Genomic DNA, 15,721 nt, shown 5'->3' with positions numbered 1-15,721 from the left:
GTGCGTGTGTGTGTATGTGTGTACCTTGTGTGACTGTGTGGGCAACAGTATTTGCATTTGACAGTGAAAGCCGGCAAGCATATTTTGAAGAACAAATAAAACTGAATTGACATGGAGTGGCAAAGCAATTGTAGGATGGAGAGGGAGAGAGAGAGAGAGGCGGAAAGTGACAGAGAGAAAGAGAGGCAGAAAACATGTGCTGCAAGAGAGAGTGAGAGAGGTTCCCATAAAGAGTGCAATTAGCAATTATGCAGTCATCAATTACAATTATCACAACTGGTGATTATGCAATTATCACTCTAAATCATCAGCTTTTTACGCCGCTCCGTCATTCCAGTTTGCCAGCTCTCGTGATTCGGGGTGTGGGGGGACGCATGTGGGGAGCGGCAGGTGACGGTGTCGTGGGAGGGGGGGGACTAATGCTGGTAGAGGTGGTTATGCATTTACACACACACATACACACACACACACACACACACACACACACACACACACACACACACACACACACACACACACACACACCCACATCGTCATTAACAGTTTGCTTGCTTGCAGGCAAACTGCCTTAGAGAATACTTAGAGAAGCCTTAGACTTAACAGTACCCAGTAGTCCATCTGTGCATACTTGCAATCCTTGTGTGTGTACGTGTGTAAGTATGTGTGTGTGTGTGTGTATTTGTATTTGTGTGTCTGTGCGTGCGTGCGTGTGCGTGCGTGCGTGCATGTGTGTGTGTGTGTGAAAGAGGAAGCGACAGAGGGAGAGACTGGTGGGTCAGGGCTTTACGGAGTGTGGCAATTGCGTGTAATTAGGTGTGTGTGAGGTGTTAGAGTGCACGCCAGGGTTACGTTAGGTTACTCCTTCTTATTTTCCCTTCCGCCGCAGCGTCGGCTGTGGGCATGGCGCTTGCTGCCCGGCCGGGGCTGCTTGTGTTGGGGGCCGTCGTGGAGGGGCTCCCTGCTCCCAGAGGCCTCTAAATTACCTGTCATCTCCGTTTTGATGCAAAGGTCAGCCCGCAACCATGGGAACCCGTCCTACTGTGTCCTGCTCGCGGAGCGCCAGGCAGGGGCCCCCTGTGGGCTGACAGGATGTCACTGCAGCCTCTTACCCTCCCCCGCCCTGCCCCTACAGCACCGTCAACACCCCCCCTCCGCTGTTCCTTACAGCCGCCATCCACAGGGGCCCCAGCCAGCGCCGCGCCCGCCAGCCACTGCAGCCCTCCAGGGCCGCCGGCTCCGCCCCCAAACCTCTCTGAGCGGCTGTAAACGACGGCCGTTTGACAGCCGATGTGAACACGGCAAATTTGATTTCCTATATTATGTAAGTATATTATGACTTTAAGTCTGAGCTATAGATAGCAAAATAATAAGCATAGCTTAATCCTTATTTTGAACACTTTTAAATACTGCATTTAGCCATGACCCTAAAGGCAGCCAGTGCATAGATTTAAAAATTGAAATGCGACCTGTTCGTATCATGTTACAAATGCAAACATAATACATTATATTGTACTATAGTATACAGGAGACAAGCAAGCTGGCAGTGGGTTGCCGTCCTGTAGCATGGCGTAGCTCCTGTCTCTTGAATCAAGTTCCGGCCTAGGCTGCCAGTACGGAGTTGAAGAGAGTGATGGAAAGTCAGGTTTTTCTCTTTGAAAGCCATTCACGTGCCAGCGAAACCCATCCTGCAGAGGATAGGTAACAGGGCTGACTTACTGAGCCACCTGAGGTTGCTATGACTAGTAGATCTGCAGCTTATTTGCAATAGGCCAGTTTTATCCTCCAGTCCCCTCTCCCAGTGTAGAGGTCTGGGCTCTAAATCTTGGCCTATGCCATCTAAACCTAAGACCTATGCAGGGCTTGTGTGTTCAGGATTTGGTTTTGCTACCAGACGAAACCAAATGGCAGCCTTATCACGTCCGATCATGAGCAGGGCCGGAGACACACCTGTAGTGGAGTGCTTTGTTGCTCCGATGGACAGGAGTTTAGCTAGGGGCCTTTCCAAAAGCCTTTCCTTCTTCCAGGCAGGGTAGGGTGCCATTCCTTACTGACTGCTATAGGTGTGCTACGCTGCCATTTCCACTGGGTCGGTACACCGCTGTTCCAATGTGTTGAATGGTCTCTCTGACAGAAAGTCAGAAAACTCGGCTGGCTTGAACTAGGGATTGTCACTGGTGATGACAGAGGGCAGGGCCCTAGCATAAAAGCTTGTCAAGATGGCCGATGATAGTCTGTGTGGGGTTTCAACTCAGTTCAACGGACATATTGACAACTCCAACCTGACCCTTATTTGACATTACAACACATTCTCCACCTGAGTCTCAGCGCTAGAGCGCGGTGGTCCTGAGCCAGACAGAACTTTCCCTAGTAACAAGGTTCCTCATGCACTCCTTAGAATTAGCACCAGCACTATCTTTAGCTCACGTCAAGGGTCCCCCTGTTGGCAGAACCACGTGGGGGGGCAGGCAGCCTTCCTACCAATTTTTTTCCGATGGGTAGATGCTAGCAATAGGCGACTCTGTTACATGTCAAGTTAGATTAAACACGCCAGCTAACGTTGTTGCTTACCAGGGTGCTAGCATGTGGTGAGACCGTACACAGAGTTAGATTAGACAAACCAAACACAAATCTAGTTTTGACAACATTATAAGCAACCTGCTAGCCAGCAGTAGCCTACGCCTTCGGCCGATCAAAGGTTCCCTACTTGTTTCTTGTCCTCCACGCCCCATCTAACCATATGCCGTCTCTGTTTTAGTGTGTTCCGTGATAGTGACTGGACACCTGGAGACCCCAGCTTGCACACTGGCAAGCAACCAATCGACATGGCCAATACATTTTTCGAATGCATAGCGAGAAGCGCCGGTGACCAGTTTGGAGGCGGTGACCAGTGGGGAGGCCTCGAGACTAAACTGAGACCATGCGGGTGGGATCAAGAGCTGCTGCTTGATGACGAAGCCGACAAGGGCGCAGATCCAAACCAAATCCCTCCTCAACAGCTGGCGTAAGGTGGCCATGCCGTCAGTTCTCTAGGAAATAAATCGGAGACATGGCTTAGCCATTCCTAGGAAACAGGTCAGCTAGGACGGGGGCTTGGGGTCTGGCCGGGCCAATATCAGTGATGCTCCAGCAGCACGGCTGCTGAGGCTCCTTGTGCACTATGTAATCTAAGAAGATGGCTATTCCAGGTATACCAATCAGGATGAGCCACACAACCTTTTAAAAGTAGCTTGGGGCGGATGACAACCTGAAGGCCATGCGGTTGCATATGAAAACCCTGTATGATTCAAATACTTCTGGGGCAAGGACCATCAAAAGCATCAAAGCAAAAACAGATGCAAGTAGCATCCGTTTCTCTTGAGATTGTAGGTCGAGGGAAGTCGCTTGTTAACTCTTCAGAGGTGTGGAGGGGATGCTAATCCAGAATGATGGCTTTTCTGACATGCGTGAGACTCACACAGAGTTGCAGCTCCCCTGTCTTCATGAGTGGATGCTCAGGATGAGGTTTCCAATGACCTCGACTCCCTCACAGAAGTTCAGAGGGAGCCGACGCAGAGGTTCGATTACCGGAGTCACCGTTGAGTCCACTGTGGGCATATGCACGGACCCAGAGATGCAGACCTCAGATAGGACCGCACTGGGCTGTCGCCAAGATGCAGTCACTTGCAGGATGCGCACACTGGTAGGGACTGCGAGGGCGAGGATCAGTCAGGTCTCGGCCCGTCATTGCGACAAAAAACAGTGCATTAGGGGCAGATGAGTGTTTGCAAAGTAAGAGTAGACAAACAATCCCCCCAACGTATGGATAGGGGCGTGGCCATAGCTGGGGAGTAGGAAAGTGACAGCCTCTATGAGCAAGTGGGTGAAGAACCATTCATAGATGGCCAATTTATAAGTGGTTGGTGGACCGGTGTGCCCCCCACAATAGTGATTTAGCTTATCAAATTCTCTGCAGCACTTTGCAATCGCTGGGCATGATGGAGATTTAGCCCTGTGATTATTGGAACCACAGTTGGCACAGGGCTTGAGGGCCTATTCTCCTGTAATGCTTTGCACCAGGTAGCCCCCCTCATTTTCCATTATTAGGGCCACCCCTGCATCTGCAGTGTTTGGCATCATAAGCGTGTGCAGCCGGTGTAGGGGTTGTGTAGAATCTTTGCCCTTCGTGGCTCAGGGAGTGTTGGAGAAGCACTCGTCCTAGCGTCAGGTGTATGTCAGATTTAGTCTAAGCCAAAAGATACACTTCAAAGGGTTTGACCCATCTGTCCCACCATGCTTGGAGGGATATGTTGACATCTGCCATCCTCTACCACCCCAAGCATCACCTCCAATTCAACACCACTACCCCCTACAACCCAACATTACCACCTCCATCAACACCACAACCCCCTACAACCCAACATTACCTCCTCCATCAACACCACTACCCCCTACAACCCAACATCACCACCTCCATCAACACCACTACCCCCTACAACCCAACATTACCACCTCCATCAACACCACTACCCCCTACAACCCAACATTACCACCTCAGTCAACACCACTACCCCCTACAACCCAACATTACCACCTCCATCAACACCACTACCCCCTACAACCCAACATTACCACCTCCATCAACACCATCTCCCCCAAACATCATCATCACAAGGACCATCCCCACCTCAACCCGACATCATCACCTCCATCACCACCTCCATCACCATCACCACCACTACACTATTATCACATTCACCTCCACACCAATGTCTATTACCTTTTGTATTATTGAATGTTTTGAACAGTTGTTGGGGTGGAGACACCAACACCAACCCCCAAAACCAACTTGTAGAACGCACACACACACTCACAAAAACACACACGCTCTCTCACACACACACACGCACACATACACACACACACACGCACACACACACACACACAGACACACTTAACTAAAACTACACATGGAGATCAACAGACACGCATGAAGAACCCCACTTGACTCCAGTGGGCGTGCGGGGGGGCAGGGTGGGGTGTCAGCGTGTTTATTGGTGGTGACACCCATCTCACAGCGCTGGTGGGCGCGTAGCGGCGGGCGGCCGCGTCTGGCTGCTCGGCAAGATGAGCAGTCGGAGCACAGCGCACCTCAGCGCCGAGTCACTTCCAATCATCACGGCCTGTCACTCACACACACACACACACACACACACACACACACACACACACACACACACACACACACACACACACACACACACTCACGGCGGCATGCACAGATACGGAAATACACACACACACACACACACACACACACACACACACACAGACACACACACACACACACACACACACACACACACACACACACACACACACAAACAAACTCACGGCGGCATGCACAGATACGGAAAAACAGACACACACACACACACACACACACACACACACACACACAGACACACACACACACACACACACACACACACACACACACACACAGACAGACAGACAGACAGACAGACAGACAGACAGACAGACAGACAGACACACACACACTCACACCAACACACACACACGTCTGCTCCGGAACAGCAACACCAGCCATCCAATATATACACACACACACACGCATGGACACACCTACACACACACACACACACCCACACATAGACACAACTACAGACACACACAAACACACGTGTGCTCTGGAACAACATCACCAGCCATCCAATAAAGACACACACAGGCATGCACAGGCATGCACAGACAGTCACACACACACACACACACACCCACACATAGACACAACTACAGACACACACACACACAGACATCTAACAATGTAATATGGCCCCATGGGGTCACCTGCTGACCAGCTTACTTTCCCTTCAACAGCTTCTCAATTCGCATTCGGAGGGAGCCGACTGTGGATAGGACCATTATTTCTTTCATGAATTAAATGTATCAGGTTTCATTTTTCCTGATCTACTCTGGAGTCGGTCAGCTCGTCTATTCTGCTGTTGTCAATGAGACTGTATCCATATCCCACTGTCACAGGAAGGGTTATTAAAGACCCTAGATTGGACAAAATAAAACAGTGTGAGCACAGCCTGCTTCCCTCCCCTCTGCCCCCCCCTCCCCTGCCCCAAATGCAATGTGGTCATGATGAAGATGAGTGTGGTGATGATGATGATGATGATGATGATGATGATGATGATGATGACTTTACAGAAAGGAGGAGTTTTGCGCTAATCCCGACGATTGCAGGGGTCTTGTAGTAACTCACACAAAAATAACTCACACGCACTCCCGCACACGCACACACTTCGCTGACAATTTTGTCCAAAGCGAGTGCATTCAGAAATCGAGATATAATCGGAAAAATGCAAACAACCATTTGAATGCATACAATTTATGAAATAAGCAAAGAAACTGCTTTCATAGAAACAAAAGACAGTGAATATATTGATGTATTCAATGAATTAAACAATGAAAGAATTCATTAAATAATTAATTAATTCATTAAATAAAACAATCATGATTTTGTTGGGCGTCTGAGGGAGTCCAAGCCGTTTATCAGGGAGGGTAGTGGACGGGCTGGGGTGTATGGTTTGACTCACTGTACCATGCACACACACACACACACACACACACACACACACACACACACACACACACACACACACACACACACACACACACACACACACACACACACACACACACACACACACACACAGCAGCGCCTCCCTGACAGTACCACAAAGCTGCCATTTACACAAAAAACCGAAAAATACTTAGTTATATAAATATATATATTATAAAGGAAAACTATGGAAGTCAAGACAGAGTCAAGCAAGGACCGAAAAGGGGAAATAGCTGCAATTACAATATATTTTTAAACAGAATAAGAAGACGGAGCGACAGAAAGCACAGACGGCTCACAGGACCTTTGTTGTCGGTTGCTCTGTAATTCCAGTTCTATTTTATTCAATCCGATGGCGTGTTGACGGTCAGCGCTGGGCGGTGGCAGCAGCGCCGGATGCAGCAGGTGACCTCCACCTTGAGCAAGGTGAGATTCATCACCTGAACGCCGGGTCGACATCCAGGGCAGGCCCCGGCGGGGGGGATGCGGGTGGGCCGGGCCCGGGCAGACATGATGCATTGAGAGGCGGGGAGAGACTGAGGGGGCTGGAGAAGCCCTCCTGTAGCAGCCACACCTGGCCCGTCTCCTGCCCCCCCCCCCCCCAGAGAGGAGGACAACAAACAGTGTACGGGCTGCAGGAGGGGGATGAAGGAGGGGGAGAGTGTGCGAGGCAAGTGCTTATTATACAAATAAAGTGCCCCCATTACATCGCGCCCCCCCCCCCCCCCCCACACCCCGTGGACGGAGATACAACAGATGTGGTGCAGCAGGGAGGGGGGAGGGTCTCTGCTGGCAGGCCACCAGTGGATCAGACCCCCCCCCCCCCTCCCACCCCCATAACTCCCTGCTAAACACCTTTACAACACGCACACAAACACACACACACACACACTGGTGCTACTCTGGTGTTGGCAGGGCTGCCTCTCTGGCCCTCGGACACGTGTTGACAGGGTCTCTCTCGCCCTGCTCGCACCCGTCAAGGTGAGAGCACCATGACAACCGGGGAAGGAGGAAAGGTATGCAAGGCAGAGAGAGAGAGAGAGAGAGAGAGAGAGAGAGAGAGAGAGAGAGAGAGAGAGAGAGAGAGAGAGAGAGAGAGAGAGAGAGAGAGAGAGAGGGTAGAGAGGGAGAAAAAGGAGGCAGAGTTCCACAATGATGGATAGCACCTTCCATCCAGCCCTCTGCCTCTCACCCCTTTACAAGGCTGGTGACTTTCCAGTGAGGCAATTATCATTGCGGAATGCATAATAGCCTAATTAATTACAGGTGTCAGCACTGCCTTTTGTTTGGATGTGGGCCGCGCTGCTGCCAAACCCCGGCGATACACTACAACAGTGGTGCCCGCGCTCGCCACCAAGGATGTTAAAAGCTTGGCTGACAGAAGTGCCAAAAAAAAGGGGGGAAAAAAAGACCAAAAAAACACCACAGAAGAAGAGCTTGAAGCCTGCCAACAACAAGGGCCCTGCGCGGGATTAGCACAAGACTGATGGTAAGCACACACATCGCCCGAGAATCAGACTGATCCTCGCTCTGCCGCTCGTCAGTCATGGGGAGGGGGGGAGATGTCAGGTACCGCCTCCCCCCCCCCCCCCCCCCCCCCCCCCCCTCCTCCCCGACCACCCACACTCAGCTTAAAAGAAGCTATAGCGGGTGGTTTACGTGGTTCTTAGGGATCGGCGAGCCACGGCGCTGCTAGCATACGAGGCTAGGAACGCAGGAAGCAGCGCGGGCGTCTCGGGGCGACATGACATATCATTTGTTCAGTCAGATCTCCCCAGCTTCATTCATCGTACCAGGATACACCGGGGAGAGAGACAAAGGCTGGGCTGATAAAGAGAGAGACAGAGACAGAAAGACCAGAGGAAAGAGACAGAGCGAGAGAGGGGGAGGGAGAGAGACAGAGAGAGAGAGGGGGGGAGAGAGAGAGAGAGAGAGGGAGAGAGGGGGAGAGGGGGAGAGACAGAGGGGGAGAGGGGGAGAGAGAGAGTACCCAGGGAGGAGCAGTCCCAGGGAGGTGACTGATGGTAAGGCTAGAGAGCAGAGACAGCACAGAGAGTCCCCTCAATCTCTTTCTCAGTGGAAAATACAAACCAAAAATAACAAAATGGTAGCTCCCATGCATAAAACCTTAAGGAATGGTATAACCTGTGCGTGTGTGTATGCAAGTTTATGTATGTTAGTATGTTCTTATATATGTATGCATCAGTGGAGGCTTCTCCATTGAGGAGAGGGAGGAAGATCCTCCGTAACATTGTTGAGAATAAAAAATGTAGATTGCCCCGACTATTGTAATGAATGAATGCCCTTAAATATGACTACTTTATTGCCTTTGAATATATAATGTTCGTTTCCCTGGGTAAAGGGACATTAGCACCCCCTATCGCCTATTGACAATTACTTCAGGGAGGAACGTCCTCCCTCCGCCGCCGTTCACTCCCATTCATTTTCCCGAAAGTACTGGCGGCCGGTGGATAACATGGGTTTCAATGGGAGAGAGGAGGAAAATCCTCCTCTGAGTGGGTGGGACCTTAAGGGGTCTGATTCGCGCAAAAATCTATCCGTCTGCGCTATGAACCAATAAGCAGGATCCCTGGATGTTGAGCAGTGTTGCCAGATTTGTCCGATTTCCCACCCAATTGGGCTACTTTTAACCATGTTAGGCTGGAAAAATTATCATTGGGCGGGAAATCTGCCCAATCTGGCAACGCTGTCGATAACAAACCCGGTCAGCATTGCCGCGGTGCTCAGTCTGAGAGACGCAGAGCAAGTGAAATCTGCGATATCGAGATCCTAAATGCACAATGGAAACATTGGAAACGGAGGACATTGTTAACGTCTTATTACAAAAAACATTCCATTCATTCAGAAAGAGGTAGACCACTTCCCAAAATCAAGGTCATCAGAAGTAATGGCAACGTCAGTGTTGTGAGTGCTACATGGTTTGCTAGGTACGCATGACTTACTGGTAGCATTACAAGCAACTAATGACTAACATGCTTTGCATCCTTTCCTTCTTAAATTACAGTGATGCCACTGGTGGCTTTGTATACATTTTGTTCACATAACTCCCTCCCTGCTATTTTGTAGTTCACCAAAACACCCTGAAACAACTTGAGTCTCACATTCTTATGCCACCATACACCAACAGTGCAAGCAGGCCAATGGCAACCAAGCGCACAGTCCTTCCTCCCTCACTTTAAAAACCACCAGCCGCCACTGGTATGCATGTATGTATGTATGTATGTATGTATGTATGTGTGTATGTGTGTATGTGTGTATGTATGTGTGTGTGTGTGTGTGTGTGTGTGTGTGTGTGTGTGTGTGTGTGTGTGTGTGTGTGTGTGTGTGTGTGTGTGTGTGTGTGTGTGTGTGTGTGTGTGTGTGTGTGTGTGCGTGTGTGTGTGCGTGTGTGTGGATAATAGTGCATGCCAGCCAATGTCTTTGCCCTCTTCCAAGCCTTCCAGGAAACGTGTTTGTGTGTGTGAGTGTGCGCTTGTGCATGCGTGTGCGTGTGTGTATGTAGGAGGAGGGGAGGGAGGGGGGGGGGGGGGGGGGGGGGGGGGGGGGGGGGGGGGGGGGGGGGGGCGTTCCTATTAGATTCAATGTAGTAAAGAAGGAGCCCCCCACCTCTGCTCGTACTGCGCTGGGAGATTTTACATAATTAATGGCTGTTGATGTTTCCCAGGTAGTCGCCCGGCAAATTCACTGCAGACACGCCTGCCAGCCCCGCCGCGCCCCCGCCGAGACGGAGCCCCGCCGGAACAGACAGCTTACATTACGGGCATAAACACGCCAATTTAGTACAGTGTCTTCAGAAGTTACGCTGAGGGTAAGGGTGTGGGGGCCGGGGGCGGGGCTGGGGGGGGGGGGGGGGGGGGGGCGGCGGTGTGGAGACGGGTGGAAGTGGGGGTACAATGATTCAGCTGACTTCAGAGTAATGCTCCCTGAAAGAGCTTTTCTGTGTCTCCCCGCCCGCAGAGCGTTTGCGCTTGATGTGAGTCAAAGCGCCGCTCCCTCACCGGGTTTGTTTGTTTCTTGATTTCTTAATTTGTTTCGGGTGTCTTTAATGGCTCTGCGTGCGGCGGTGAGCGTGCCGCTACCTGCCCACGAAGGCCCTGAGAAACACGATGATGGAGGACCGGCCATCATTCACGATCACAAGCGTGAAATCCCCCCCCCTCCCCCTCCTCTGAATCCAAGACAAACCAAAACTTAAGAGGGTCTTTCTCTTTTCTCTCTCTGGATGGTCCGGCTTGGGTGAGATCTGATCGGCTCCCCCTGCTGGGCACCCGACATGCATAGCAGAGAGTCTTCAATTAAACATTAAGCCGCCCTGCCCACCCAGGGAGGGAACTGTTTTTCACTGCTCACGGCATACTACTCATTATTAATTTGTAATAACCTTTAAGGCTTTTTGATATCATACATATTTTACGGAGAGATATCGCCCACCTCTCCCGCTCAAGCAGAGGGCTGGTGATGACAGATTGCTGCCAGTGCCACAGAAAGGTGCTGTCGGCTGCACTATAATTAGAAGCAGCTGATTGTTTCCAGTGATCTCTGCACTGGTCTGCAAGCATGTGTCTGTTTGTTTGTGTGTGTACGTATGTATGTCTATGTGTGTATATGTATATACTGTATGTATGTATGTATGTATGTATGTATGTATGTATGTATGTATGTATGTATGTGTGTGTGTGTGTGTGTGTGTGTGTGTGTGTGTGTGTATGCATGTGTGTGTCTATGTGTGTCTGTATATAGTGTATGTACTGTATGTTTGTATGTTTGTATGTACTGTTGGTATACTGTGTGTGTATGTACTTTGAGTATATGTAATTATCTACTGTATATCTTTATGCATCTTTGTATCTATGAATGCATGCAAATGCACAAATAATATATACTGAAAGACAATATATAAAAAAATATATATTTTGTGAATGAATTATTTTGTGAATGAATTAATAGAGTTTTCAGCGCGTAAAGTTGAACTGGGTTCTTTTTAAAGTGGGAAGTGCCACAGGGTTCTTCTCCCTCTTTCTTTCTGAATCTTCTTGTTCCAGAAGGAACCAGTGTGTGGGACCCGCAGTGTGTGAGTCAGTGACCCGGGCGTTATTAAGAGGCTTTTATGTATTTATGAGCGCCCGCTGTAAGCCAGTCCATTTGAGCTGCATAAATCAGCCGGGGACGGGAACCTCAGCGCGGAGAGAGCTGGTGGCAGTGGGAGGTGGGAGTTTAGCGGTGGGGGGGGAAGGTGCCGTCCCGTATTATTGCCCTCCTCCACATCCCTCTTTTTCATTTCCTGGCAGGCCGAGCTCTCCTTCGCACGCAGGCGGCAGGGCGGGGGGGGATAGCGGGTAGGCCAGTGGGGAGGGAAACCGACGACAGGCATACACACTGAGAGAGAGACAGACAGGCAGTCAAACAGGCACACAGACAGACAGGCAGACAGGCAGGTTGGGATGGACTTGGATGCTAACTGGCCCGTTCAGAGCCGTAAAACAAACATGCTATGTTTGATTAATGTTCTCTGATTTGCCCCGGCTGGCAGAAACGTAACGGCATGATTGTAATGACCTGCGTCCTCCTCCACCACTCATATACGACCGCACGGCTGGCCTCCAACGGAGACAGAGTGTGTGTGTGTGTGTGTGTGTGTGTGTGTGTGTGTGTGTGTATGTGTGTGTGTGTGTGTGTGTGTGTGTGTGTGTGTGTGTGTGTGTGTGTGTGTGTGTGTGTGTGTGTGTAAATCAGACGGGATGCAGAAGCGACTGCCTCCAATGTCTCTCCTTTCCGTCATGCAACTCCTCTGTCAATCCAATTATTCACTGTGTAGTCTACAGGTTGACCCACACAGACACACATACACACAAATATATACAGTATACATACATTATATATATGCTTTATATATACATATATATACACAAAGATATATACCTACACAGATATATACATATATATGTACACACACAGATATAAACATATCGATTTATATACATATATCTATATAACATATACATATATAAACGCATATATACAAACATATGCATATATACACGCATTCATATATAAATATATAAATACACACACACAGTATAAACTGCTATGAGGCTCTATGATAGGGGGCCCTACTTTGGGAGGTTGCTGTGCGTTGCGTGCTCCCATACGCTGGGACTGGAGGACAGACTAAATAAATAAACCTGCAGCCAGTGTGATTTAGGTAGCGTCTTGCCTGGGATGCCACAGCTCTGCAGCACTCGCTCGCCGCATTCGTTACTATTTCCGGCTCGGGCTCATTAGAAACACTCCGCCGTGAGTGAGTTTGAAAAAAAGAGAAATAAAATAAAACCACAGACTTATTAAAAGACATTTCATTAGGGGAGATGAGAAAGGGAATAAAGAGCACAATCACCCCCCAGCTCCAGCGGGCTGCGGACATGGAGCGCCGGGGGGGGCGGGACGGTGGGGCCGTGAGGACGGGGGTGCACACACTCACACACACACACCCACACACACACACACACAGGCACACGGCCCGGTCAGAGCAAACCCTGCACACTGCCTTCACGGCGCTTGGCACGTTGGACGGGGGGGAGATCTGTGCCATGCTGCCTCCCCAGGGAGGGGGGGCTAAGCAGGGCCTGGTTGACAAGGGCACAACGCACGCAACCGGCCAGGATGACTGCAATTACCCCACATTGTCTCACCCTGAGTAGAGGAGGATGTGTTTGTTTGAACACAGAAAAGACAAAGAGAGAGGGAAATGAGGAATAAGAGAAAGACAAGGAGACAAAATAGAAAAGGGATGGCCAAACTGAAATCAAGCATGCGTGTGCGTGTGTACGTGCGCGTGTGTGTGCATGTGTGTATTTGTGTATATGTGCGTGTGTGTGCTTTGGCAGGTGTGTGTTTTTGTGGGAGTGTGTACGCACACATTCTCCTGTGTGCAGATGTGTCTATTTTTGATTTTTCTTCATGTGTGCGTGTATACGTGTGTGTGCGCGTGTGCGTATACACGTGTGTTCGCGTGTGTGTATATATGCTATGCCTGTGCGTGCGTGTGTGCGTGCAGACCGTGTCGCCTTGTCCATGGTAACTCAGTGTAGCAGCTGTGCTAATTCAGTTAGGGAATATCTGGCCGTCCTTCAGGTGAATGGACGCAGATTGCTCTCAATATGAACTGTAATAAAGCAAAGCCGGAGCAAAAGCAGCTCACAGCACCTCGGGCCGTCCTTCACCGCTCGCAGCCCTGCTCTATTTCTGCACCGTCCCCTCTCGCGGAGCACAGGCGGTGGCTTGGGGAGGAGTGCGCTAACCAGCATGCAGCAGCACACTCCACAACTACCTACGGTGTGTGTGTGTGGGGGGGGGGGGGGGGGGAGTTCTCCAAGAAGTTCTTAGATGTCTTTATTGTGAACAAGGTGAGGCACAGCCAAGCTACCCTCATATCCATTTGAGCCATTCCAATAGAGCTTTATTAAAGAGTTTAACAGGATGTATAGATACTTGCCTGCACAATAGCTTGATGGGGGAACATTTTTATACTAAATCTCTGCAGAAGCCAACACACAAATCCAACTGTCCAGGTGAACGTGACAATACTCACAGTGACTGCTGCTGCCTGAGCGCTCCGGATCCTGCACTTTTATCCCATTCGGTCCCCCTTTACTCTACTGCAGCCACTGGCAGACAAACGCCTGGCCAGTAGCGTCCCCCCGTCCCCCCCCCCCCCCCCTTCCCAACCACCCCCCACCCCCAAAGGGCCCCGTTCTGAGCGGAGGACCCCTGTCTCCCTTAGAGGAGCTGAAAGTTTCACCACTAATCCGCCGAGACCCAATTACGGGGGGAAGTGCAGAGGAAATCTCGGTGAGATGCAAAGTTGCCGCTTTAATTGAGGTTGTGTTCAGCGTGCACTTCGGGGTGACCGCGACCACAGCTGGAAAAAATACAAATTATTAAAAGAAAAACCTGTCTGATGAGGAGCAGAGGGGGGTGGGGTCGCTGCGGGGAAAGTAGTTCAGAATATACAACTCGTGTCTGGGTTTGATTAAGAGGACTTACATTTTAAAATAAGTTTGAAGTCGAAGAGCACACATCTGATGTGCGGCGGACAGACACCGAGAATAGAGAGGGAGAGAGAGAGAGAGAGAGACCTGTCCTTCAAGAGATAGGATGGGAGCGTTACATGAGTTTGTTTCATTACAGATTGCTGGCTCGGGTCCTCTGGCAGCAGCAACTTGTTTTAATAGCTCCACATGTTAATTAGTATTGTAGTTAATCCCATATTAAAGAGACCCTAACTGTCAGGTCACATTATAAACAATCGGCCTTAGCGCTTCCTGTCTGTGACATTTGGAGCTGCTTTCTCTCCTAGCAAAATGTTCCCTGGGTACTAATTGGCCTACTTTACGCTGTCTTTCTTAGAATTTGCCAGTTTCTGTATCGCTTAGAATATTAGCCTTGACAAGCATCATCCTATATGGGCCGCTAAATATGTAAGGGAGCTGCCTTTCCCTCCCAAAAAAATTGCGCAGAGGGATCACAAGAATGAAAATAAATGATTTAACCCTCGACAGTGAGATTGCGCGCTCTACCTTCATGGGATATTAAATAGAATTTGAGAGAATAAAAAAAAGTTCAAACACTTAGCCCGAGTGTTACTTTTCTCGACGCATGCATTATTTAAGATGGGCTCCATCATTTTATCAATCTATCGATCATCAGAAAGATGAAAATGGAAAAATAATGAGGCCGATGAAATGCCGTGTAAAGAACATCAATGTGCAAAAATTTAATCATCTGCGCGGGGAGGAGACGGGGAAACATTGTTGGCGGTTTTCTAAAACAAAAAGAAAGTGTGTGTGTATGTGTGTGTGTGTGTGTGTGTGTGTGTGTGTGTGTGTGTGTGTGTGTGTGTGTGTGTGTGTGTGTGTGTGTGTGTGTGTGTGTGTGTGTGTCTGTGAGTGTGAGTGGTGATTGGGGGTGCTGGGCGAGAGAAGCAGCCAATATTTTTTCCCTCTCTGCATATTTTAATTACCAGATCAATCATAACTACATACTGCCGAGCGGAGAAGAGAGGAGAAAATTGCA

At 49.7% G+C, this 15,721-nt stretch overlaps 1 protein-coding gene across 3 annotated transcripts in view; it reads right to left on the bottom strand.

The window, feature by feature from the left end:
- cux2b (cut-like homeobox 2b) overlaps positions 1 to 15,721 on the bottom strand; it is a 92,615-nt gene that overhangs the window by 33,172 nt on the left and 43,722 nt on the right. The gene's annotated exons all lie outside the window — the stretch shown is intronic.

The sequence above is a fragment of the Gadus morhua genome, chromosome 6 (genome assembly GCF_902167405.1).
Source record: "Gadus morhua chromosome 6, gadMor3.0, whole genome shotgun sequence".
NCBI lineage: Eukaryota > Metazoa > Chordata > Actinopteri > Gadiformes > Gadidae > Gadus > Gadus morhua.
Note: the sequence above shows the minus strand (reverse complement) of the source record. Positions and strands in the feature narration are given on the sequence as shown.